At 42.5% G+C, this 22,390-nt stretch overlaps 27 non-coding genes across 27 annotated transcripts; 18 read left to right on the plus strand and 9 right to left on the minus strand.

Annotated features, from left to right (window-relative positions):
- The first annotated feature begins 555 nt into the window (after positions 1-555).
- TRNAT-UGU (transfer RNA threonine (anticodon UGU)) lies at positions 556-627 on the plus strand. Its single transcript has one exon. It is a non-coding gene; the product is annotated as a tRNA-Thr (tRNA).
- Positions 628-1,797: 1,170 nt separating this feature from the next.
- TRNAI-UAU (transfer RNA isoleucine (anticodon UAU)) lies at positions 1,798-1,892 on the minus strand. Its single transcript has 2 exons — positions 1,855-1,892; positions 1,798-1,833 (listed from the first exon to the last, which is right to left on the minus strand). It is a non-coding gene; the product is annotated as a tRNA-Ile (tRNA).
- Positions 1,893-2,181: 289 nt separating this feature from the next.
- Positions 2,182-2,263, plus strand: TRNAS-GCU (transfer RNA serine (anticodon GCU)). The gene has a single exon. It is a non-coding gene; the product is annotated as a tRNA-Ser (tRNA).
- A 590-nt stretch (positions 2,264-2,853) lies between these two features.
- Positions 2,854-2,925, plus strand: TRNAT-UGU (transfer RNA threonine (anticodon UGU)). The gene has a single exon. It is a non-coding gene; the product is annotated as a tRNA-Thr (tRNA).
- Positions 2,926-4,095: 1,170 nt separating this feature from the next.
- On the minus strand, positions 4,096-4,190 carry TRNAI-UAU (transfer RNA isoleucine (anticodon UAU)). The gene is made up of 2 exons: positions 4,153-4,190; positions 4,096-4,131 (listed from the first exon to the last, which is right to left on the minus strand). It is a non-coding gene; the product is annotated as a tRNA-Ile (tRNA).
- A 289-nt stretch (positions 4,191-4,479) lies between these two features.
- Positions 4,480-4,561, plus strand: TRNAS-GCU (transfer RNA serine (anticodon GCU)). The gene has a single exon. It is a non-coding gene; the product is annotated as a tRNA-Ser (tRNA).
- Positions 4,562-5,979: 1,418 nt separating this feature from the next.
- TRNAT-UGU (transfer RNA threonine (anticodon UGU)) lies at positions 5,980-6,051 on the plus strand. Its single transcript has one exon. It is a non-coding gene; the product is annotated as a tRNA-Thr (tRNA).
- A 1,170-nt stretch (positions 6,052-7,221) lies between these two features.
- On the minus strand, positions 7,222-7,316 carry TRNAI-UAU (transfer RNA isoleucine (anticodon UAU)). Its single transcript has 2 exons — positions 7,279-7,316; positions 7,222-7,257 (listed from the first exon to the last, which is right to left on the minus strand). It is a non-coding gene; the product is annotated as a tRNA-Ile (tRNA).
- Positions 7,317-7,605: 289 nt separating this feature from the next.
- On the plus strand, positions 7,606-7,687 carry TRNAS-GCU (transfer RNA serine (anticodon GCU)). Its single transcript has one exon. It is a non-coding gene; the product is annotated as a tRNA-Ser (tRNA).
- A 590-nt stretch (positions 7,688-8,277) lies between these two features.
- TRNAT-UGU (transfer RNA threonine (anticodon UGU)) lies at positions 8,278-8,349 on the plus strand. The gene has a single exon. It is a non-coding gene; the product is annotated as a tRNA-Thr (tRNA).
- Positions 8,350-9,519: 1,170 nt separating this feature from the next.
- On the minus strand, positions 9,520-9,614 carry TRNAI-UAU (transfer RNA isoleucine (anticodon UAU)). The gene is made up of 2 exons: positions 9,577-9,614; positions 9,520-9,555 (listed from the first exon to the last, which is right to left on the minus strand). It is a non-coding gene; the product is annotated as a tRNA-Ile (tRNA).
- Positions 9,615-9,903: 289 nt separating this feature from the next.
- Positions 9,904-9,985, plus strand: TRNAS-GCU (transfer RNA serine (anticodon GCU)). Its single transcript has one exon. It is a non-coding gene; the product is annotated as a tRNA-Ser (tRNA).
- A 590-nt stretch (positions 9,986-10,575) lies between these two features.
- On the plus strand, positions 10,576-10,647 carry TRNAT-UGU (transfer RNA threonine (anticodon UGU)). Its single transcript has one exon. It is a non-coding gene; the product is annotated as a tRNA-Thr (tRNA).
- Positions 10,648-11,803: 1,156 nt separating this feature from the next.
- Positions 11,804-11,898, minus strand: TRNAI-UAU (transfer RNA isoleucine (anticodon UAU)). Its single transcript has 2 exons — positions 11,861-11,898; positions 11,804-11,839 (listed from the first exon to the last, which is right to left on the minus strand). It is a non-coding gene; the product is annotated as a tRNA-Ile (tRNA).
- Positions 11,899-12,187: 289 nt separating this feature from the next.
- TRNAS-GCU (transfer RNA serine (anticodon GCU)) lies at positions 12,188-12,269 on the plus strand. The gene has a single exon. It is a non-coding gene; the product is annotated as a tRNA-Ser (tRNA).
- Positions 12,270-12,859: 590 nt separating this feature from the next.
- On the plus strand, positions 12,860-12,931 carry TRNAT-UGU (transfer RNA threonine (anticodon UGU)). Its single transcript has one exon. It is a non-coding gene; the product is annotated as a tRNA-Thr (tRNA).
- A 1,170-nt stretch (positions 12,932-14,101) lies between these two features.
- Positions 14,102-14,196, minus strand: TRNAI-UAU (transfer RNA isoleucine (anticodon UAU)). Its single transcript has 2 exons — positions 14,159-14,196; positions 14,102-14,137 (listed from the first exon to the last, which is right to left on the minus strand). It is a non-coding gene; the product is annotated as a tRNA-Ile (tRNA).
- A 289-nt stretch (positions 14,197-14,485) lies between these two features.
- Positions 14,486-14,567, plus strand: TRNAS-GCU (transfer RNA serine (anticodon GCU)). The gene has a single exon. It is a non-coding gene; the product is annotated as a tRNA-Ser (tRNA).
- A 1,418-nt stretch (positions 14,568-15,985) lies between these two features.
- On the plus strand, positions 15,986-16,057 carry TRNAT-UGU (transfer RNA threonine (anticodon UGU)). Its single transcript has one exon. It is a non-coding gene; the product is annotated as a tRNA-Thr (tRNA).
- A 1,170-nt stretch (positions 16,058-17,227) lies between these two features.
- Positions 17,228-17,322, minus strand: TRNAI-UAU (transfer RNA isoleucine (anticodon UAU)). Its single transcript has 2 exons — positions 17,285-17,322; positions 17,228-17,263 (listed from the first exon to the last, which is right to left on the minus strand). It is a non-coding gene; the product is annotated as a tRNA-Ile (tRNA).
- Positions 17,323-17,611: 289 nt separating this feature from the next.
- TRNAS-GCU (transfer RNA serine (anticodon GCU)) lies at positions 17,612-17,693 on the plus strand. Its single transcript has one exon. It is a non-coding gene; the product is annotated as a tRNA-Ser (tRNA).
- A 590-nt stretch (positions 17,694-18,283) lies between these two features.
- TRNAT-UGU (transfer RNA threonine (anticodon UGU)) lies at positions 18,284-18,355 on the plus strand. The gene has a single exon. It is a non-coding gene; the product is annotated as a tRNA-Thr (tRNA).
- A 1,170-nt stretch (positions 18,356-19,525) lies between these two features.
- TRNAI-UAU (transfer RNA isoleucine (anticodon UAU)) lies at positions 19,526-19,620 on the minus strand. The gene is made up of 2 exons: positions 19,583-19,620; positions 19,526-19,561 (listed from the first exon to the last, which is right to left on the minus strand). It is a non-coding gene; the product is annotated as a tRNA-Ile (tRNA).
- A 289-nt stretch (positions 19,621-19,909) lies between these two features.
- TRNAS-GCU (transfer RNA serine (anticodon GCU)) lies at positions 19,910-19,991 on the plus strand. Its single transcript has one exon. It is a non-coding gene; the product is annotated as a tRNA-Ser (tRNA).
- A 590-nt stretch (positions 19,992-20,581) lies between these two features.
- Positions 20,582-20,653, plus strand: TRNAT-UGU (transfer RNA threonine (anticodon UGU)). The gene has a single exon. It is a non-coding gene; the product is annotated as a tRNA-Thr (tRNA).
- Positions 20,654-21,823: 1,170 nt separating this feature from the next.
- TRNAI-UAU (transfer RNA isoleucine (anticodon UAU)) lies at positions 21,824-21,918 on the minus strand. The gene is made up of 2 exons: positions 21,881-21,918; positions 21,824-21,859 (listed from the first exon to the last, which is right to left on the minus strand). It is a non-coding gene; the product is annotated as a tRNA-Ile (tRNA).
- Positions 21,919-22,207: 289 nt separating this feature from the next.
- TRNAS-GCU (transfer RNA serine (anticodon GCU)) lies at positions 22,208-22,289 on the plus strand. Its single transcript has one exon. It is a non-coding gene; the product is annotated as a tRNA-Ser (tRNA).
- Positions 22,290-22,390: the final 101 nt, after the last annotated feature.

Consider the following 22,390-nt stretch of genomic DNA (forward strand, 5'->3'; position numbering starts at 1 on the left):
TCTCGAAGTACAATTACACTCTCTTTCAAGACACTGCCATAATCCACTAGAAGGGCCCAACTGACTAGTCCATTATGGCATTTTATGTCAAATAAAGGGAAGTATTTTGTGCTTAATTGAAATTAGATCTTTCATGAAGTGTCCAGAGGATTGCCTATTCCTCACTCCTGGCCTTCCAACCAGTTTGGATAGATAGACTGATAAGAAAGCATTTCTTACTCCTAAAGTTTCAGCCGTCTCAAGTGTATGAGTGTTTACATTTGTCTGCCCCACAGAGACAGATCACTTCTAATAAGTGAGTTCTCTATCTGTCACTGATTGCGGACATACTCTCTAGAGCTTTCAGTATGGTCATAAATGTGAATACTCTTATGTTCTCAAATCAAAATGGAGTTTTTCCTACTTTCAAGAAAAGTGTCTTAAGCATGCTCTTCGATTTGTGCACGCATGTAGTCATTCAAATGCAACTGCATTTCCATACAGAGTCTCAAAATCATAGATATTGTCATACCGCAGTAAGAATACATGTTGCGATTTACAAACTGCAGGCAGGCCGGCCTTGTAGCTCAGTGGCAGAGCACTGGTCTTGTAAACCAGGGGTCATGAGTTCAAGCCTCATCAGGGCCTTTTTATATGTGTGTTTCTGTATGTTGTTTTCGAGTCATTCTTTCTAGGACTCACGCCTTGTCTTAAGTTTGCTTATTGACAAGCTTCCCTTTCCTGCTTTCATCTTATCAAGAAGACTTCATGAAAACCATTGAACCATAAACTATTGCCTCACCCCTTCCGATCGCCTGACGAACGCCTGACAAACGCCATTCTCACCCCGCCGGGCAAGCCCTGCCGGGCAAAGCCAAATAAGCCATGCATATTTAAAGTTCCTTTGAAAGGCAGAGCGAGGACTAGGACGTCTGTTCCGACTGAGTCTGCATCCACAGAAAGGATGAAATAAGGCTCTAGAAATTTCACCAAGGAGATATGAACTTCATCCCCCTTAAAATACTTTTTCTCCCAGATACCCCGGCTCTTAGTCAAATGAGGTTAATCTTCAAAACCCCACCCCCACTAACCATAAATATTCACCTCTCCTGCTGTCCATTCAATTGATACAAGGTATCTTGTACATGGAGAGAATGTGAGAAAAAGCAGAATTGCTTCATAGATTTGGTGACCTTGGATGGGTGGGCTGGATAAAGAAGTGAACTTGGTTTCCGGAAAGGGAGTATCATGATGGGAATGAGGAAAAGAGAACATGGACCACATTCACAGGTTAGAGAAATAAATGTAATAGGTTCAATGGTTTTGAAAAGCTAACTTTGAGCAGGAATTGTTTTTTAAAATTGCAAAGAATTGAAAAAGTCAATGTGGGATTGGAGGCACAATCTGAGCAGAAAGCACCATAAGCTGCTATGGTGCAACTCTTATGTTGACTAGAAACTTTAATATGATGATGCTCTTCTTTTGATATTTCTTTGAGTTAAATTGTATTGTATGTAGCTGACACAGCACTGTTTGCAGCTCCTCAGTTTATGGTTATCCCGTGACAACAATGTATTCATCATATTTATTATTCTACAAAAGAATTTTTAAATGCACTGATGTGGTGTTTGCATGCTATGCAAGATGGCACATCATGGAAACTTTATAAGGAGCATCGCATATGATATGTGATATTTGGCACCTGGAGGAGTCGGACACGCAGATCCTGAAAAGAAGTAAAGACTCTTTAGCAAAAGCCGTCTTTATTCTGAGTCTAATCTTTACTTTTAGTGAAATGGTTTATGAAAACCAATCAGCTGCTCCAGGTGAGGCTCGAACTCACAACCTCGGCATGGCTCAGTGCAAGTACTGCTGTATAAGTACCGCAAGCTAACCGATTGCGCCACTGGAGCTCACTGTTTTCATTTCTCCCCATTTGAGCCATCTAGTGCAAACCAAGTAGATACTGCACTGCTCCATTATTCACTGAACAAGATCGACTCACATGCTAGCATGTTATCATGACTATTAAAAATACAGTCCAAATGGAATAGATTTGATAATTCTGCTATATCATGTGCTCTGTCTATTGAACACCCCATACATTTGCCGTTCTGACACAGTCTAGGATAAACTTATGCTTATTTTTAATTAGCACATAGTTAGAATTTCCCCAAAAATGAAATATAGGCCCCTAAGGCAGACGAGGTGGCCGAGTGGTTAAGGCGATGGACTGCTAATCCATTGTGCTCTGCACGCGTGGGTTCGAATCCCACCTTCGTCGGAAAGCCATCAGACACTCTTTTTAAGGTGAGCATGTCTCGAAGTACAATTACACTCTCTTTCAAGACACTGCCATAATCCACTAGAAGGGCCCAACTGACTAGTCCATTATGGCATTTTATATCAAATAAAGGGAAGTATTTTGTGCTTAATTGAAATTAGATCTTTCATGAAGTGTCCAGAGGTTTGCCTATTCCTCACTCCTGGCCTTCCAACCAGTTTGGATAGATAGACTGATAAGAAAGCATTTCTTACTCCTAAAGTTTCAGCCGTCTCAAGTGTATGAGTGTTTACATTTGTCTGCCCCACAGAGACAGATCACTTCTAATAAGTGAGTTCTCTATCTGTCACTGATTGCGGACATACTCTCTAGAGCTTTCAGTATGGTCATAAATGTGAATACTCTTATGTTCTCAAATCAAAATGGAGTTTTTCCTACTTTCAAGACAAGTGTCTTAAGCATGCTCTTCGATTTGTGCACGCATGTAGTCATTCAAATGCAACTGCATTTCCATACAGAGTCTCAAAATCATAGATATCGTCATACCGCAGTAAGAATACATGTTGCGATTTACAAACTGCAGGCAGGCTGGCCTTGTAGCTCAGTGGCAGAGCACTGGTCTTGTAAACCAGGGGTCATGAGTTCAAGCCTCATCAGGGCCTTTTTATATGTGTGTTTCTGTATGTTGTTTTCGAGTCATTCTTTCTAGGACTCACACCTTGTCTTAAGTTTGCTTATTGACAAGCTTCCCTTTCCTGCTTTCATCTTATCAAGAAGACTTCATGAAAACCATTGAACCATAAACTATTTCCTCACCCCTTCCGATCGCCTGACGAACGCCTGACAAACGCCATTCTCACCCCGCCGGGCAAGCCCTGCCGGGCAAAGCCAAATAAGCCATGCAAATTTAAAGTTCCTTTGAAAGGCAGAGCGAGGACTAGGACGTCTGTTCCGACTGAGTCTGCATCCACAGAAAGGATGAAATAAGGCTCTAGAAATTTCACCAAGGAGATATGAACTTCATCCCCCTTAAAATACTTTTTCTCCCAGATACCCCGGCTCTTAGTCAAATGAGGTTAATCTTCAAAACCCCACCCCCACTAACCATAAATATTCACCTCTCCTGCTGTCCATTCAATTGATACAAGGTATCTTGTACATGGAGAGAATGTGAGAAAAAGCAGAATTGCTTCATAGATTTGGTGACCTTGGATGGGTGGGCTGGATAAAGAAGTGAACTTGGTTTCCGGAAAGGGAGTATCATGATGGGAATGAGGAAAAGAGAACATGGACCACATTCACAGGTTAGAGAAATAAATGTAATAGGTTCAATGGTTTTGAAAAGCTAACTTTGAGCAGGAATTGTTTTTTAAAATTGCAAAGAATTGAAAAAGTCAATGTGGGATTGGAGGCACAATCTGAGCAGAAAGCACCATAAGCTGCTATGGTGCAACTCTTATGTTGACTAGAAACTTTAATATGATGATGCTCTTCTTTTGATATTTCTTTGAGTTAAATTGTATTGTATGTAGCTGACACAGCACTGTTTGCAGCTCCTCAGTTTATGGTTATCCCGTGACAACAATGTATTCATCATATTTATTATTCTACAAAAGAATTTTTAAATGCACTGATGTGGTGTTTGCATGCTATGCAAGATGGCACATCATGGAAACTTTATAAGGAGCATCGCATATGATATGTGATATTTGGCACCTGGAGGAGTCGGACACGCAGATCCTGAAAAGAAGTAAAGACTCTTTAGCAAAAGCCGTCTTTATTCTGAGTCTAATCTTTACTTTTAGTGAAATGATTTATGAAAACCAATCAGCTGCTCCAGGTGAGGCTCGAACTCACAACCTCGGCATGGCTCAGTGCAAGTATTGCTGTATAAGTACCGCGCGCTAACCGATTGCGCCACTGGAGCTCACTGTTTTCATTTCTCCCCATTTGAGCCATCTAGTGCAAACCAAGTAGATACTGCAATGCTCCATTATTCACTGAACAAGATCGACTCACATGCTAGCATGTTATCATGACTATTAAAAATACAGTCCAAATGGAATAGATTTGATAATTCTGCTATATCATGTGCTCTGTCTATTGAACACCCCATACATTTGCCGTTCTGACACAGTCTAGGATAAACTTATGCTTATTTTTAATTAGCACATAGTTAGAATTTCCCCAAAAATGAAATATAGGCCCCTAAGGCAGACGAGGTGGCCGAGTGGTTAAGGCGATTGACTGCTAATCCATTGTGCTCTGCACGCGTGGGTTCTAATCCCACCTTCGTCGGAAAGCCATCAGACACTCTTTTTAAGGTGAGCATGTCTCGAAGTACAATTACACTCTCTTTCAAGACACTGCCATAATCCACTAGAAGGGCCCAACTGACTAGTCCATTATGGCATTTTATGTCAAATAAAGGGAAGTATTTTGTGCTTAATTGAAATTAGATCTTTCATGAAGTGTCCAGAGGATTGCCTATTCCTCACTCCTGGCCTTCCAACCAGTTTGGATAGATAGACTGATAAGAAAGCATTTCTTACTCCTAAAGTTTCAGCCGTCTCAAGTGTATGAGTGGATGACGACCAGCCGCCTGAAACTGAACTCGGACAAGACGGAGGTCCTCATCCTGGGCTCCTCTCCCTCCGCCTGGGACGACTCCTGGTGGCCTCCCGCCCTGGGCACCGCTCCCAAACCGACTGACCATGCACGAAACCTGGGCTTCATCCTGGACTCCTCCCTCTCCATGACCAAGCAAGTCAGCAGCGTCTCCTCGGCGTGCTTCAACGTCCTACGCATGCTACGGAAGATCTTCTGGTGGATCCCCACAGAGACCAGGAAGACCGTCACCCAGGCCCTCGTCACCAGCCGACTGGACTACGGCAACGCCCTCTACGCCGGGACCACCGCCAAGCTCCAGAAGAGACTCCAGCGGATCCAAAACGCCTCAGCCAGACTCATCCTCGACATCCCACGATCCAGCCACATCTCCGGACATCTCAGAGACCTTCACTGGCTCCCCATCAACAAGAGAATCACCTTCCGCCTCCTCACCCACGCACACAAAGCCCTACACGACCAAGGCCCGAGCTACCTCAACAGCCGAGTCAACTTCTACGCTCCCAAACGCCACCTCCGATCAGCCAACCACGCCCTCGCCGCCGTCCCCCGCATCCGAAGAGCGACTACAGGAGGAAGGTCCTTCTCCTACCTGGCCGCCAAGACCTGGAACTCCCTCCCGTCCGACCTGCGCCTGACCCAAGACCACCTCTCCTTCAGGAAGAAGCTGAAGACCTGGCTGTTCGAGCAGTAGCGGCACCCCCCCCCCCCCCCCCCCAGCGCCTTGAGACCCTACGGGTATGTAGCGCGCTTTATAAGTGTCAATGATTGATTGATTGATTGATTGATACATTTGTCTGCCCCACAGAGACAGATCACTTCTAATAAGTGAGTTCTCTATCTGTCACTGATTGCGGACATACTCTCTAGAGCTTTCAGTATGGTCATAAATGTGAATACTCTTATGTTCTCAAATCAAAATGGAGTTTTTCCTACTTTCAAGAAAAGTGTCTTAAGCATGCTCTTCGATTTGTGCACGCATGTAGTCATTCAAATGCAACTGCATTTCCATACAGAGTCTCAAAATCATAGATATCGTCATACCGCAGTAAGAATACATGTTGCGATTTACAAATTGCAGGCAGGCCGGCCTTGTAGCTCAGTGGCAGAGCACTGGTCTTGTAAACCAGGGGTCATGAGTTCAAGCCTCATCAGGGCCTTTTTATATGTGTGTTTCTGTATGTTGTTTTCGAGTCATTCTTTCTAGGACTCACACCTTGTCTTAAGTTTGCTTATTGACAAGCTTCCCTTTCCTGCTTTCATCTTATCAAGAAGACTTCATGAAAACCTTTGAACCATAAACTATTGCCTCACCCCTTCCGATCGCCTGACGAACGCCTGACAAACGCCATTCTCACCCCGCCGGGCAAGCCCTGCCGGGCAAAGCCAAATAAGCCATGCATATTTAAAGTTCCTTTGAAAGGCAGAGCGAGGACTAGGACGTCTGTTCCGACTGAGTCTGCATCCACAGAAAGGATGAAATAAGGCTCTAGAAATTTCACCAAGGAGATATGAACTTCATCCCCCTTAAAATACTTTTTCTCCCAGATTCCCCGGCTCTTAGTCAAATGAGGTTAATCTTCAAAACCCCACCCCCACTAACCATAAATATTCACCTCTCCTGCTGTCCATTCAATTGATACAAGGTATCTTGTACATGGAGAGAATGTGAGAAAAAGCAGAATTGCTTCATAGATTTGGTGACCTTGGATGGGTGGGCTGGATAAAGAAGTGAACTTGGTTTCCGGAAAGGGAGTATCATGATGGGAATGAGGAAAAGAGAACATGGACCACATTCACAGGTTAGAGAAATAAATGTAATAGGTTCAATGGTTTTGAAAAGCTAACTTTGAGCAGGAATTGTTTTTTAAAATTGCAAAGAATTGAAAAAGTCAATGTGGGATTGGAGGCACAATCTGAGCAGAAAGCACCATAAGCTGCTATGGTGCAACTCTTATGTTGACTAGAAACTTTAATATGATGATGCTCTTCTTTTGATATTTCTTTGAGTTAAATTGTATTGTATGTAGCTGACACAGCACTGTTTGCAGCTCCTCAGTTTATGGTTATCCCGTGACAACAATGTATTCATCATATTTATTATTCTACAAAAGAATTTTTAAATGCACTGATGTGGTGTTTGCATGCTATGCAAGATGGCACATCATGGAAACTTTATAAGGAGCATCGCATATGATATGTGATATTTGGCACCTGGAGGAGTCGGACACGCAGATCCTGAAAAGAAGTAAAGACTCTTTAGCAAAAGCCATCTTTATTCTGAGTCTAATCTTTACTTTTAGTGAAATGATTTATGAAAACCAATCAGCTGCTCCAGGTGAGGCTCGAACTCACAACCTCGGCATGGCTCAGTGCAAGTACTGCTGTATAAGTACCGCACGCTAACCGATTGCGCCACTGGAGCTCACTGTTTTCATTTCTCCCCATTTGAGCCATCTAGTGCAAACCAAGTAGATACTGCACTGCTCCATTATTCACTGAACAAGATCGACTCACATGCTAGCATGTTATCATGACTATTAAAAATACAGTCCAAATGGAATAGATTTGATAATTCTGCTATATCATGTGCTCTGTCTATTGAACACCCCATACATTTGCCGTTCTGACACAGTCTAGGATAAACTTATGCTTATTTTTAATTAGCACATAGTTAGAATTTCCCCAAAAATGAAATATAGGCCCCTAAGGCAGACGAGGTGGCCGAGTGGTTAAGGCGATGGACTGCTAATCCATTGTGCTCTGCACGCGTGGGTTCGAATCCCACCTTCGTCGGAAAGCCATCAGACACTCTTTTGAAGGTGAGCATGTCTCGAAGTACAATTACACTCTCTTTCAAGACACTGCCATAATCCACTAGAAGGGCCCAACTGACTAGTCCATTATGGCATTTTATGTCAAATAAAGGGAAGTATTTTGTGCTTAATTGAAATTAGATCTTTCATGAAGTGTCCAGAGGATTGCCTATTCCTCACTCCTGGCCTTCCAACCAGTTTGGATAGATAGACTGATAAGAAAGCATTTCTTACTCCTAAAGTTTCAGCCGTCTCAAGTGTATGAGTGTTTACATTTGTCTGCCCCACAGAGACAGATCACTTCTAATAAGTGAGTTCTCTATCTGTCACTGATTGCGGACATACTCTCTAGAGCTTTCAGTATGGTCATAAATGTGAATACTCTTATGTTCTCAAATCAAAATGGAGTTTTTCCTACTTTCAAGAAAAGTGTCTTAAGCATGCTCTTCGATTTGTGCACGCATGTAGTCATTCAAATGCAACTGCATTTCCATACAGAGTCTCAAAATCATAGATATTGTCATACCGCAGTAAGAATACATGTTGCGATTTACAAACTGCAGGCAGGCCGGCCTTGTAGCTCAGTGGCAGAGCACTGGTCTTGTAAACCAGGGGTCATGAGTTCAAGCCTCATCAGGGCCTTTTTATATGTGTGTTTCTGTATGTTGTTTTCGAGTCATTCTTTCTAGGACTCACACCTTGTCTTAAGTTTGCTTATTGACAAGCTTCCCTTTCCTGCTTTCATCTTATCAAGAAGACTTCATGAAAACCATTGAACCATAAACTATTGCCTCACCCCTTCCGATCGCCTGACGAACGCCTGACAAACGCCATTCTCACCCCGCCGGGCAAGCCCTGCCGGGCAAAGCCAAATAAGCCATGCATATTTAAAGTTCCTTTGAAAGGCAGAGCGAGGACTAGGACGTCTGTTCCGACTGAGTCTGCATCCACAGAAAGGATGAAATAAGGCTCTAGAAATTTCACCAAGGAGATATGAACTTCATCCCCCTTAAAATACTTTTTCTCCCAGATACCCCGGCTCTTAGTCAAATGAGGTTAATCTTCAAAACCCCACCCCCACTAACCATAAATATTCACCTCTCCTGCTGTCCATTCAATTGATACAAGGTATCTTGTACATGGAGAGAATGTGAGAAAAAGCAGAATTGCTTCATAGATTTGGTGACCTTGGATGGGTGGGCTGGATAAAGAAGTGAACTTGGTTTCCGGAAAGGGAGTATCATGATGGGAATGAGGAAAAGAGAACATGGACCACATTCACAGGTTAGAGAAATAAATGTAATAGGTTCAATGGTTTTGAAAAGCTAACTTTGAGCAGGAATTGTTTTTTAAAATTGCAAAGAATTGAAAAAGTCAATGTGGGATTGGAGGCACAATCTGAGCAGAAAGCACCATAAGCTGCTATGGTGCAACTCTTATGTTGACTAGAAACTTTAATATGATGATGCTCTTCTTTTGATATTTCTTTGAGTTAAATTGTATTGTATGTAGCTGACACAGCACTGTTTGCAGCTCCTCAGTTTATGGTTATCCCGTGACAACAATGTATTCATCATATTTATTATTCTACAAAAGAATTTTTAAATGCACTGATGTGGTGTTTGCATGCTATGCAAGATGGCACATCATGGAAACTTTATAAGGAGCATCGCATATGATATGTGATATTTGGCACCTGGAGGAGTCGGACACGCAGATCCTGAAAAGAAGTAAAGACTCTTTAGCAAAAGCCGTCTTTATTCTGAGTCTAATCTTTACTTTTAGTGAAATGGTTTATGAAAACCAATCAGCTGCTCCAGGTGAGGCTCGAACTCACAACCTCGGCATGGCTCAGTGCAAGTACTGCTGTATAAGTACCGCAAGCTAACCGATTGCGCCACTGGAGCTCACTGTTTTCATTTCTCCCCATTTGAGCCATCTAGTGCAAACCAAGTAGATACTGCACTGCTCCATTATTCACTGAACAAGATCGACTCACATGCTAGCATGTTATCATGACTATTAAAAATACAGTCCAAATGGAATAGATTTGATAATTCTGCTATATCATGTGCTCTGTCTATTGAACACCCCATACATTTGCCGTTCTGACACAGTCTAGGATAAACTTATGCTTATTTTTAATTAGCACATAGTTAGAATTTCCCCAAAAATGAAATATAGGCCCCTAAGGCAGACGAGGTGGCCGAGTGGTTAAGGCGATGGACTGCTAATCCATTGTGCTCTGCACGCGTGGGTTCGAATCCCACCTTCGTCGGAAAGCCATCAGACACTCTTTTTAAGGTGAGCATGTCTCGAAGTACAATTACACTCTCTTTCAAGACACTGCCATAATCCACTAGAAGGGCCCAACTGACTAGTCCATTATGGCATTTTATATCAAATAAAGGGAAGTATTTTGTGCTTAATTGAAATTAGATCTTTCATGAAGTGTCCAGAGGTTTGCCTATTCCTCACTCCTGGCCTTCCAACCAGTTTGGATAGATAGACTGATAAGAAAGCATTTCTTACTCCTAAAGTTTCAGCCGTCTCAAGTGTATGAGTGTTTACATTTGTCTGCCCCACAGAGACAGATCACTTCTAATAAGTGAGTTCTCTATCTGTCACTGATTGCGGACATACTCTCTAGAGCTTTCAGTATGGTCATAAATGTGAATACTCTTATGTTCTCAAATCAAAATGGAGTTTTTCCTACTTTCAAGACAAGTGTCTTAAGCATGCTCTTCGATTTGTGCACGCATGTAGTCATTCAAATGCAACTGCATTTCCATACAGAGTCTCAAAATCATAGATATCGTCATACCGCAGTAAGAATACATGTTGCGATTTACAAACTGCAGGCAGGCTGGCCTTGTAGCTCAGTGGCAGAGCACTGGTCTTGTAAACCAGGGGTCATGAGTTCAAGCCTCATCAGGGCCTTTTTATATGTGTGTTTCTGTATGTTGTTTTCGAGTCATTCTTTCTAGGACTCACACCTTGTCTTAAGTTTGCTTATTGACAAGCTTCCCTTTCCTGCTTTCATCTTATCAAGAAGACTTCATGAAAACCATTGAACCATAAACTATTTCCTCACCCCTTCCGATTGCCTGACGAACGCCTGACAAACGCCATTCTCACCCCGCCGGGCAAAGCCAAATAAGCCATGCATATTTAAAGTTCCTTTGAAAGGCAGAGCGAGGACTAGGACGTCTGTTCCGACTGAGTCTGCATCCACAGAAAGGATGAAATAAGGCTCTAGAAATTTCACCAAGGAGATATGAACTTCATCCCCCTTAAAATACTTTTTCTCCCAGATACCCCGGCTCTTAGTCAAATGAGGTTAATCTTCAAAACCCCACCCCCACTAACCATAAATATTCACCTCTCCTGCTGTCCATTCAATTGATACAAGGTATCTTGTACATGGAGAGAATGTGAGAAAAAGCAGAATTGCTTCATAGATTTGGTGACCTTGGATGGGTGGGCTGGATAAAGAAGTGAACTTGGTTTCCGGAAAGGGAGTATCATGATGGGAATGAGGAAAAGAGAACATGGACCACATTCACAGGTTAGAGAAATAAATGTAATAGGTTCAATGGTTTTGAAAAGCTAACTTTGAGCAGGAATTGTTTTTTAAAATTGCAAAGAATTGAAAAAGTCAATGTGGGATTGGAGGCACAATCTGAGCAGAAAGCACCATAAGCTGCTATGGTGCAACTCTTATGTTGACTAGAAACTTTAATATGATGATGCTCTTCTTTTGATATTTCTTTGAGTTAAATTGTATTGTATGTAGCTGACACAGCACTGTTTGCAGCTCCTCAGTTTATGGTTATCCCGTGACAACAATGTATTCATCATATTTATTATTCTACAAAAGAATTTTTAAATGCACTGATGTGGTGTTTGCATGCTATGCAAGATGGCACATCATGGAAACTTTATAAGGAGCATCGCATATGATATGTGATATTTGGCACCTGGAGGAGTCGGACACGCAGATCCTGAAAAGAAGTAAAGACTCTTTAGCAAAAGCCGTCTTTATTCTGAGTCTAATCTTTACTTTTAGTGAAATGATTTATGAAAACCAATCAGCTGCTCCAGGTGAGGCTCGAACTCACAACCTCGGCATGGCTCAGTGCAAGTATTGCTGTATAAGTACCGCGCGCTAACCGATTGCGCCACTGGAGCTCACTGTTTTCATTTCTCCCCATTTGAGCCATCTAGTGCAAACCAAGTAGATACTGCAATGCTCCATTATTCACTGAACAAGATCGACTCACATGCTAGCATGTTATCATGACTATTAAAAATACAGTCCAAATGGAATAGATTTGATAATTCTGCTATATCATGTGCTCTGTCTATTGAACACCCCATACATTTGCCGTTCTGACACAGTCTAGGATAAACTTATGCTTATTTTTAATTAGCACATAGTTAGAATTTCCCCAAAAATGAAATATAGGCCCCTAAGGCAGACGAGGTGGCCGAGTGGTTAAGGCGATGGACTGCTAATCCATTGTGCTCTGCACGCGTGGGTTCGAATCCCACCTTTGTCGGAAAGCCATCAGACACTCTTTTGAAGGTGAGCATGTCTCGAAGTACAATTACACTCTCTTTCAAGACACTGCCATAATCCACTAGAAGGGCCCAACTGACTAGTCCATTATGGCATTTTATGTCAAATAAAGGGAAGTATTTTGTGCTTAATTGAAATTAGATCTTTCATGAAGTGTCCAGAGGATTGCCTATTCCTCACTCCTGGCCTTCCAACCAGTTTGGATAGATAGACTGATAAGAAAGCATTTCTTACTCCTAAAGTTTCAGCCGTCTCAAGTGTATGAGTGTTTACATTTGTCTGCCCCACAGAGACAGATCACTTCTAATAAGTGAGTTCTCTATCTGTCACTGATTGCGGACATACTCTCTAGAGCTTTCAGTATGGTCATAAATGTGAATACTCTTATGTTCTCAAATCAAAATGGAGTTTTTCCTACTTTCAAGAAAAGTGTCTTAAGCATGCTCTTCGATTTGTGCACGCATGTAGTCATTCAAATGCAACTGCATTTCCATACAGAGTCTCAAAATCATAGATATCGTCATACCGCAGTAAGAATACATGTTGCGATTTACAAACTGCAGGCAGGCCGGCCTTGTAGCTCAGTGGCAGAGCACTGGTCTTGTAAACCAGGGGTCATGAGTTCAAGCCTCATCAGGGCCTTTTTATATGTGTGTTTCTGTATGTTGTTTTCGAGTCATTCTTTCTAGGACTCACACCTTGTCTTAAGTTTGCTTATTGACAAGCTTCCCTTTCCTGCTTTCATCTTATCAAGAAGACTTCATGAAAACCATTGAACCATAAACTATTGCCTCACCCCTTCCGATCGCCTGACGAACGCCTGACAAACGCCATTCTCACCCCGCCGGGCAAGCCCTGCCGGGCAAAGCCAAATAAGCCATGCATATTTAAAGTTCCTTTGAAAGGCAGAGCGAGGACTAGGACGTCTGTTCCGACTGAGTCTGCATCCACAGAAAGGATGAAATAAGGCTCTAGAAATTTCACCAAGGAGATATGAACTTCATCCCCCTTAAAATACTTTTTCTCCCAGATACCCCGGCTCTTAGTCAAATGAGGTTAATCTTCAAAACCCCACCCCCACTAACCATAAATATTCACCTCTCCTGCTGTCCATTCAATTGATACAAGGTATCTTGTACATGGAGAGAATGTGAGAAAAAGCAGAATTGCTTCATAGATTTGGTGACCTTGGATGGGTGGGCTGGATAAAGAAGTGAACTTGGTTTCCGGAAAGGGAGTATCATGATGGGAATGAGGAAAAGAGAACATGGACCACATTCACAGGTTAGAGAAATAAATGTAATAGGTTCAATGGTTTTGAAAAGCTAACTTTGAGCAGGAATTGTTTTTTAAAATTGCAAAGAATTAAAAAAGTCAATGTGGGATTGGAGGCACAATCTGAGCAGAAAGCACCATAAGCTGCTATGGTGCAACTCTTATGTTGACTAGACACTTTAATATGATGATGCTCTTCTTTTGATATTTCTTTGAGTTAAATTGCATTGTATGTAGCTGACACAGCACTGTTTGCAGCTCCTCAGTTTATGGTTATCCCGTGACAACAATGTATTCATCATATTTATTATTCTACAAAAGAATTTTTAAATGCACTGATGTGGTGTTTGCATGCTATGCAAGATGGCACATCATGGAAACTTTATAAGGAGCATCGCATATGATATGTGATATTTGGCACCTGGAGGAGTCGGACACGCAGATCCTGAAAAGAAGTAAAGACTCTTTAGCAAAAGCCGTCTTTATTCTGAGTCTAATCTTTACTTTTAGTGAAATGATTTATGAAAACCAATCTGCTGCTCCAGGTGAGGCTCGAACTCACAACCTCGGCATGGCTCAGTGCAAGTACTGCTGTATAAGTACTGCGCGCTAACCGATTGCGCCACTGGAGCTCACTGTTTTCATTTCTTCCCATTGTAGCCATCTAGTGCAAACCAAGTAGATACTGCACTGCTCCATTATTCACTGAACAAGATCGACTCACATGCTAGCATGTTATCATGACTATTAAAAATACAGTCCAAATGGAATAGATTTGATAATTCTGCTATATCATGTGCTCTGTCTATTGAACACCCCATACATTTGCCGTTCTGACACAGTCTAGGATAAACTTATGCTTATTTTTAATTAGCACATAGTTAGAATTTCCCCAAAAATGAAATATAGGCCCCTAAGGCAGATGAGGTGGCCGAGTGGTTAAGGCGATGGACTGCTAATCCATTGTGCTCTGCACGCGTGGGTTCGAATCCCACCTTCGTGGGAAAGCCATCAGACACTCTTTTGAAGGTGAGCATGTCTCGAAGTACATTTACACTCTCTTTCAAGACACTGCCATAATCCACTAGAAGGGCCCAACTGACTAGTCCATTATGGCATTTTATGTCAAATAAAGGGAAGTATTTTGTGCTTAATTGAAATTAGATCGTTCATGAAGTGTCCAGAGGATTGCCTATTCCTCACTCCTGGCCTTCCAACCAGTTTGGATAGATAGACTGATAAGAAAGCATTTCTTACTCCTAAAGTTTCAGCCGTCTCAAGTGTATGAGTGGATGACGACCAGCCGCCTGAAACTGAACTCGGACAAGACAGAGGTCCTCATCCTGGGCTCCTCTCCCTCCGCCTGGGACGACTCCTGGTGGCCTCCCGCCCTGGGCACCGCTCCCAAACCGACTGACCATGCACGAAACCTGGGCTTCATCCTGGACTCCTCCCTCTCCATGACCAAGCAAGTCAGCAGCGTCTCCTCGGCGTGCTTCAACGTCCTACGCATGCTACGGAAGATCTTCTGGTGGATCCCCACAGAGACCAGGAAGACCGTCACCCAGGCCCTCGTCACCAGCCGACTGGACTACGGCAACGCCCTCTACGCCGGGACCACCGCCAAGCTCCAGAAGAGACTCCAGCGGATCCAAAACGCCTCAGCCAGACTCATCCTCGACATCCCACGATCCAGCCACATCTCCGGACATCTCAGAGACCTTCACTGGCTCCCCATCAACAAGAGAATCACCTTCCGCCTCCTCACCCACGCACACAAAGCCCTACACGACCAAGGCCCGAGCTACCTCAACAGCCGAGTCAACTTCTACGCTCCCAAACGCCACCTCCGATCAGCCAACCACGCCCTCGCCGCCGTCCCCCGCATCCGAAGAGCGACTACAGGAGGAAGGTCCTTCTCCTACCTGGCCGCCAAGACCTGGAACTCCCTCCCGTCCGACCTGCGCCTGACCCAAGACCACCTCTCCTTCAGGAAGAAGCTGAAGACCTGGCTGTTCGAGCAGTAGCGGCACCCCCCCCCCCCCCCCCCCAGCGCCTTGAGACCCTACGGGTATGTAGCGCGCTTTATAAGTGTCAATGATTGATTGATTGATTGATTGATACATTTGTCTGCCCCACAGAGACAGATCACTTCTAATAAGTGAGTTCTCTATCTGTCACTGATTGCGGACATACTCTCTAGAGCTTTCAGTATGGTCATAAATGTGAATACTCTTATGTTCTCAAATCAAAATGGAGTTTTTCCTACTTTCAAGAAAAGTGTCTTAAGCATGCTCTTCGATTTGTGCACGCATGTAGTCATTCAAATGCAACTGCATTTCCATACAGAGTCTCAAAATCATAGATATCGTCATACCGCAGTAAGAATACATGTTGCGATTTACAAATTGCAGGCAGGCCGGCCTTGTAGCTCAGTGGCAGAGCACTGGTCTTGTAAACCAGGGGTCATGAGTTCAAGCCTCATCAGGGCCTTTTTATATGTGTGTTTCTGTATGTTGTTTTCGAGTCATTCTTTCTAGGACTCACACCTTGTCTTAAGTTTGCTTATTGACAAGCTTCCCTTTCCTGCTTTCATCTTATCAAGAAGACTTCATGAAAACCTTTGAACCATAAACTATTGCCTCACCCCTTCCGATCGCCTGACGAACGCCTGACAAACGCCATTCTCACCCCGCCGGGCAAGCCCTGCCGGGCAAAGCCAAATAAGCCATGCATATTTAAAGTTCCTTTGAAAGGCAGAGCGAGGACTAGGACGTCTGTTCCGACTGAGTCTGCATCCACAGAAAGGATGAAATAAGGCTCTAGAAATTTCACCAAGGAGATATGAACTTCATCCCCCTTAAAATACTTTTTCTCCCAGATTCCCCGGCTCTTAGTCAAATGAGGTTAATCTTCAAAACCCCACCCCCACTAACCATAAATATTCACCTCTCCTGCTGTCCATTCAATTGATACAAGGTATCTTGTACATGGAGAGAATGTGAGAAAAAGCAGAATTGCTTCATAGATTTGGTGACCTTGGATGGGTGGGCTGGATAAAGAAGTGAACTTGGTTTCCGGAAAGGGAGTATCATGATGGGAATGAGGAAAAGAGAACATGGACCACATTCACAGGTTAGAGAAATAAATGTAATAGGTTCAATGGTTTTGAAAAGCTAACTTTGAGCAGGAATTGTTTTTTAAAATTGCAAAGAATTGAAAAAGTCAATGTGGGATTGGAGGCACAATCTGAGCAGAAAGCACCATAAGCTGCTATGGTGCAACTCTTATGTTGACTAGAAACTTTAATATGATGATGCTCTTCTTTTGATATTTCTTTGAGTTAAATTGTATTGTATGTAGCTGACACAGCACTGTTTGCAGCTCCTCAGTTTATGGTTATCCCGTGACAACAATGTATTCATCATATTTATTATTCTACAAAAGAATTTTTAAATGCACTGATGTGGTGTTTGCATGCTATGCAAGATGGCACATCATGGAAACTTTATAAGGAGCATCGCATATGATATGTGATATTTGGCACCTGGAGGAGTCGGACACGCAGATCCTGAAAAGAAGTAAAGACTCTTTAGCAAAAGCCATCTTTATTCTGAGTCTAATCTTTACTTTTAGTGAAATGATTTATGAAAACCAATCAGCTGCTCCAGGTGAGGCTCAAACTCACAACCTCGGCATGGCTCAGTGCAAGTACTGCTGTATAAGTACCGCGCGCTAACCGATTGCGCCACTGGAGCTCACTGTTTTCATTTCTCCCCATTTGAGCCATCTAGTGCAAACCAAGTAGATACTGCACTGCTCCATTATTCACTGAACAAGATCGACTCACATGCTAGCATGTTATCATGACTATTAAAAATACAGTCCAAATGGAATAGATTTGATAATTCTGCTATATCATGTGCTCTGTCTATTGAACACCCCATACATTTGCCGTTCTGACACAGTCTAGGATAAACTTATGCTTATTTTTAATTAGCACATAGTTAGAATTTCCCCAAAAATGAAATATAGGCCCCTAAGGCAGACGAGGTGGCCGAGTGGTTAAGGCGATGGACTGCTAATCCATTGTGCTCTGCACGCGTGGGTTCGAATCCCACCTTCGTCGGAAAGCCATCAGACACTCTTTTGAAGGTGAGCATGTCTCGAAGTACAATTACACTCTCTTTCAAGACACTGCCATAATCCACTAGAAGGGCCCAACTGACTAGTCCATTATGGCATTTTATGTCAAATAAAGGGAAGTATTTTGTGCTTAATTGAAATTAGATCTTTCATGAAGTGTCCAGAGGATTGCCTATTCCTCACTCCTGGCCTTCCAACCAGTTTGGATAGATAGACTGATAAGAAAGCATTTCTTACTCCTAAAGTTTCAGCCGTCTCAAGTGTATGAGTGTTTACATTTGTCTGCCCCACAGAGACAGATCACTTCTAATAAGTGAGTTCTCTATCTGTCACTGATTGCGGACATACTCTCTAGAGCTTTCAGTATGGTCATAAATGTGAATACTCTTATGTTCTCAAATCAAAATGGAGTTTTTCCTACTTTCAAGAAAAGTGTCTTAAGCATGCTCTTCGATTTGTGCACGCATGTAGTCATTCAAATGCAACTGCATTTCCATACAGAGTCTCAAAATCATAGATATTGTCATACCGCAGTAAGAATACATGTTGCGATTTACAAACTGCAGGCAGGCCGGCCTTGTAGCTCAGTGGCAGAGCACTGGTCTTGTAAACCAGGGGTCATGAGTTCAAGCCTCATCAGGGCCTTTTTATATGTGTGTTTCTGTATGTTGTTTTCGAGTCATTCTTTCTAGGACTCACACCTTGTCTTAAGTTTGCTTATTGACAAGCTTCCCTTTCCTGCTTTCATCTTATCAAGAAGACTTCATGAAAACCATTGAACCATAAACTATTGCCTCACCCCTTCCGATCGCCTGACGAACGCCTGACAAACGCCATTCTCACCCCGCCGGGCAAGCCCTGCCGGGCAAAGCCAAATAAGCCATGCATATTTAAAGTTCCTTTGAAAGGCAGAGCGAGGACTAGGACGTCTGTTCCGACTGAGTCTGCATCCACAGAAAGGATGAAATAAGGCTCTAGAAATTTCACCAAGGAGATATGAACTTCATCCCCCTTAAAATACTTTTTCTCCCAGATACCCCGGCTCTTAGTCAAATGAGGTTAATCTTCAAAACCCCACCCCCACTAACCATAAATATTCACCTCTCCTGCTGTCCATTCAATTGATACAAGGTATCTTGTACATGGAGAGAATGTGAGAAAAAGCAGAATTGCTTCATAGATTTGGTGACCTTGGATGGGTGGGCTGGATAAAGAAGTGAACTTGGTTTCCGGAAAGGGAGTATCATGATGGGAATGAGGAAAAGAGAACATGGACCACATTCACAGGTTAGAGAAATAAATGTAATAGGTTCAATGGTTTTGAAAAGCTAACTTTGAGCAGGAATTGTTTTTTAAAATTGCAAAGAATTGAAAAAGTCAATGTGGGATTGGAGGCACAATCTGAGCAGAAAGCACCATAAGCTGCTATGGTGCAACTCTTATGTTGACTAGAAACTTTAATATGATGATGCTCTTCTTTTGATATTTCTTTGAGTTAAATTGTATTGTATGTAGCTGACACAGCACTGTTTGCAGCTCCTCAGTTTATGGTTATCCCGTGACAACAATGTATTCATCATATTTATTATTCTACAAAAGAATTTTTAAATGCACTGATGTGGTGTTTGCATGCTATGCAAGATGGCACATCATGGAAACTTTATAAGGAGCATCGCATATGATATGTGATATTTGGCACCTGGAGGAGTCGGACACGCAGATCCTGAAAAGAAGTAAAGACTCTTTAGCAAAAGCCGTCTTTATTCTGAGTCTAATCTTTACTTTTAGTGAAATGGTTTATGAAAACCAATCAGCTGCTCCAGGTGAGGCTCGAACTCACAACCTCGGCATGGCTCAGTGCAAGTACTGCTGTATAAGTACCGCAAGCTAACCGATTGCGCCACTGGAGCTCACTGTTTTCATTTCTCCCCATTTGAGCCATCTAGTGCAAACCAAGTAGATACTGCACTGCTCCATTATTCACTGAACAAGATCGACTCACATGCTAGCATGTTATCATGACTATTAAAAATACAGTCCAAATGGAATAGATTTGATAATTCTGCTATATCATGTGCTCTGTCTATTGAACACCCCATACATTTGCCGTTCTGACACAGTCTAGGATAAACTTATGCTTATTTTTAATTAGCACATAGTTAGAATTTCCCCAAAAATGAAATATAGGCCCCTAAGGCAGACGAGGTGGCCGAGTGGTTAAGGCGATGGACTGCTAATCCATTGTGCTCTGCACGCGTGGGTTCGAATCCCACCTTCGTCGGAAAGCCATCAGACACTCTTTTTAAGGTGAGCATGTCTCGAAGTACAATTACACTCTCTTTCAAGACACTGCCATAATCCACTAGAAGGGCCCAACTGACTAGTCCATTATGGCATTTTATATCAAATAAAGGGAAGTATTTTGTGCTTAATTGAAATTAGATCTTTCATGAAGTGTCCAGAGGTTTGCCTATTCCTCACTCCTGGCCTTCCAACCAGTTTGGATAGATAGACTGATAAGAAAGCATTTCTTACTCCTAAAGTTTCAGCCGTCTCAAGTGTATGAGTGTTTACATTTGTCTGCCCCACAGAGACAGATCACTTCTAATAAGTGAGTTCTCTATCTGTCACTGATTGCGGACATACTCTCTAGAGCTTTCAGTATGGTCATAAATGTGAATACTCTTATGTTCTCAAATCAAAATGGAGTTTTTCCTACTTTCAAGACAAGTGTCTTAAGCATGCTCTTCGATTTGTGCACGCATGTAGTCATTCAAATGCAACTGCATTTCCATACAGAGTCTCAAAATCATAGATATCGTCATACCGCAGTAAGAATACATGTTGCGATTTACAAACTGCAGGCAGGCTGGCCTTGTAGCTCAGTGGCAGAGCACTGGTCTTGTAAACCAGGGGTCATGAGTTCAAGCCTCATCAGGGCCTTTTTATATGTGTGTTTCTGTATGTTGTTTTCGAGTCATTCTTTCTAGGACTCACACCTTGTCTTAAGTTTGCTTATTGACAAGCTTCCCTTTCCTGCTTTCATCTTATCAAGAAGACTTCATGAAAACCATTGAACCATAAACTATTTCCTCACCCCTTCCGATCGCCTGACGAACGCCTGACAAACGCCATTCTCACCCCGCCGGGCAAGCCCTGCCGGGCAAAGCCAAATAAGCCATGCAAATTTAAAGTTCCTTTGAAAGGCAGAGCGAGGACTAGGACGTCTGTTCCGACTGAGTCTGCATCCACAGAAAGGATGAAATAAGGCTCTAGAAATTTCACCAAGGAGATATGAACTTCATCCCCCTTAAAATACTTTTTCTCCCAGATACCCCGGCTCTTAGTCAAATGAGGTTAATCTTCAAAACCCCACCCCCACTAACCATAAATATTCACCTCTCCTGCTGTCCATTCAATTGATACAAGGTATCTTGTACATGGAGAGAATGTGAGAAAAAGCAGAATTGCTTCATAGATTTGGTGACCTTGGATGGGTGGGCTGGATAAAGAAGTGAACTTGGTTTCCGGAAAGGGAGTATCATGATGGGAATGAGGAAAAGAGAACATGGACCACATTCACAGGTTAGAGAAATAAATGTAATAGGTTCAATGGTTTTGAAAAGCTAACTTTGAGCAGGAATTGTTTTTTAAAATTGCAAAGAATTGAAAAAGTCAATGTGGGATTGGAGGCACAATCTGAGCAGAAAGCACCATAAGCTGCTATGGTGCAACTCTTATGTTGACTAGAAACTTTAATATGATGATGCTCTTCTTTTGATATTTCTTTGAGTTAAATTGTATTGTATGTAGCTGACACAGCACTGTTTGCAGCTCCTCAGTTTATGGTTATCCCGTGACAACAATGTATTCATCATATTTATTATTCTACAAAAGAATTTTTAAATGCACTGATGTGGTGTTTGCATGCTATGCAAGATGGCACATCATGGAAACTTTATAAGGAGCATCGCATATGATATGTGATATTTGGCACCTGGAGGAGTCGGACACGCAGATCCTGAAAAGAAGTAAAGACTCTTTAGCAAAAGCCGTCTTTATTCTGAGTCTAATCTTTACTTTTAGTGAAATGATTTATGAAAACCAATCAGCTGCTCCAGGTGAGGCTCGAACTCACAACCTCGGCATGGCTCAGTGCAAGTATTGCTGTATAAGTACCGCGCGCTAACCGATTGCGCCACTGGAGCTCACTGTTTTCATTTCTCCCCATTTGAGCCATCTAGTGCAAACCAAGTAGATACTGCAATGCTCCATTATTCACTGAACAAGATCGACTCACATGCTAGCATGTTATCATGACTATTAAAAATACAGTCCAAATGGAATAGATTTGATAATTCTGCTATATCATGTGCTCTGTCTATTGAACACCCCATACATTTGCCGTTCTGACACAGTCTAGGATAAACTTATGCTTATTTTTAATTAGCACATAGTTAGAATTTCCCCAAAAATGAAATATAGGCCCCTAAGGCAGACGAGGTGGCCGAGTGGTTAAGGCGATGGACTGCTAATCCATTGTGCTCTGCACGCGTGGGTTCGAATCCCACCTTTGTCGGAAAGCCATCAGACACTCTTTTGAAGGTGAGCATGTCTCGAAGTACAATTACACTCTCTTTCAAGACACTGCCATAATCCACTAGAAGGGCCCAACTGACT

The sequence above is a fragment of the Lissotriton vulgaris genome, chromosome 5 (genome assembly GCF_964263255.1).
Source record: "Lissotriton vulgaris chromosome 5, aLisVul1.2, whole genome shotgun sequence".
Classification (NCBI taxonomy): domain Eukaryota; kingdom Metazoa; phylum Chordata; class Amphibia; order Caudata; family Salamandridae; genus Lissotriton; species Lissotriton vulgaris.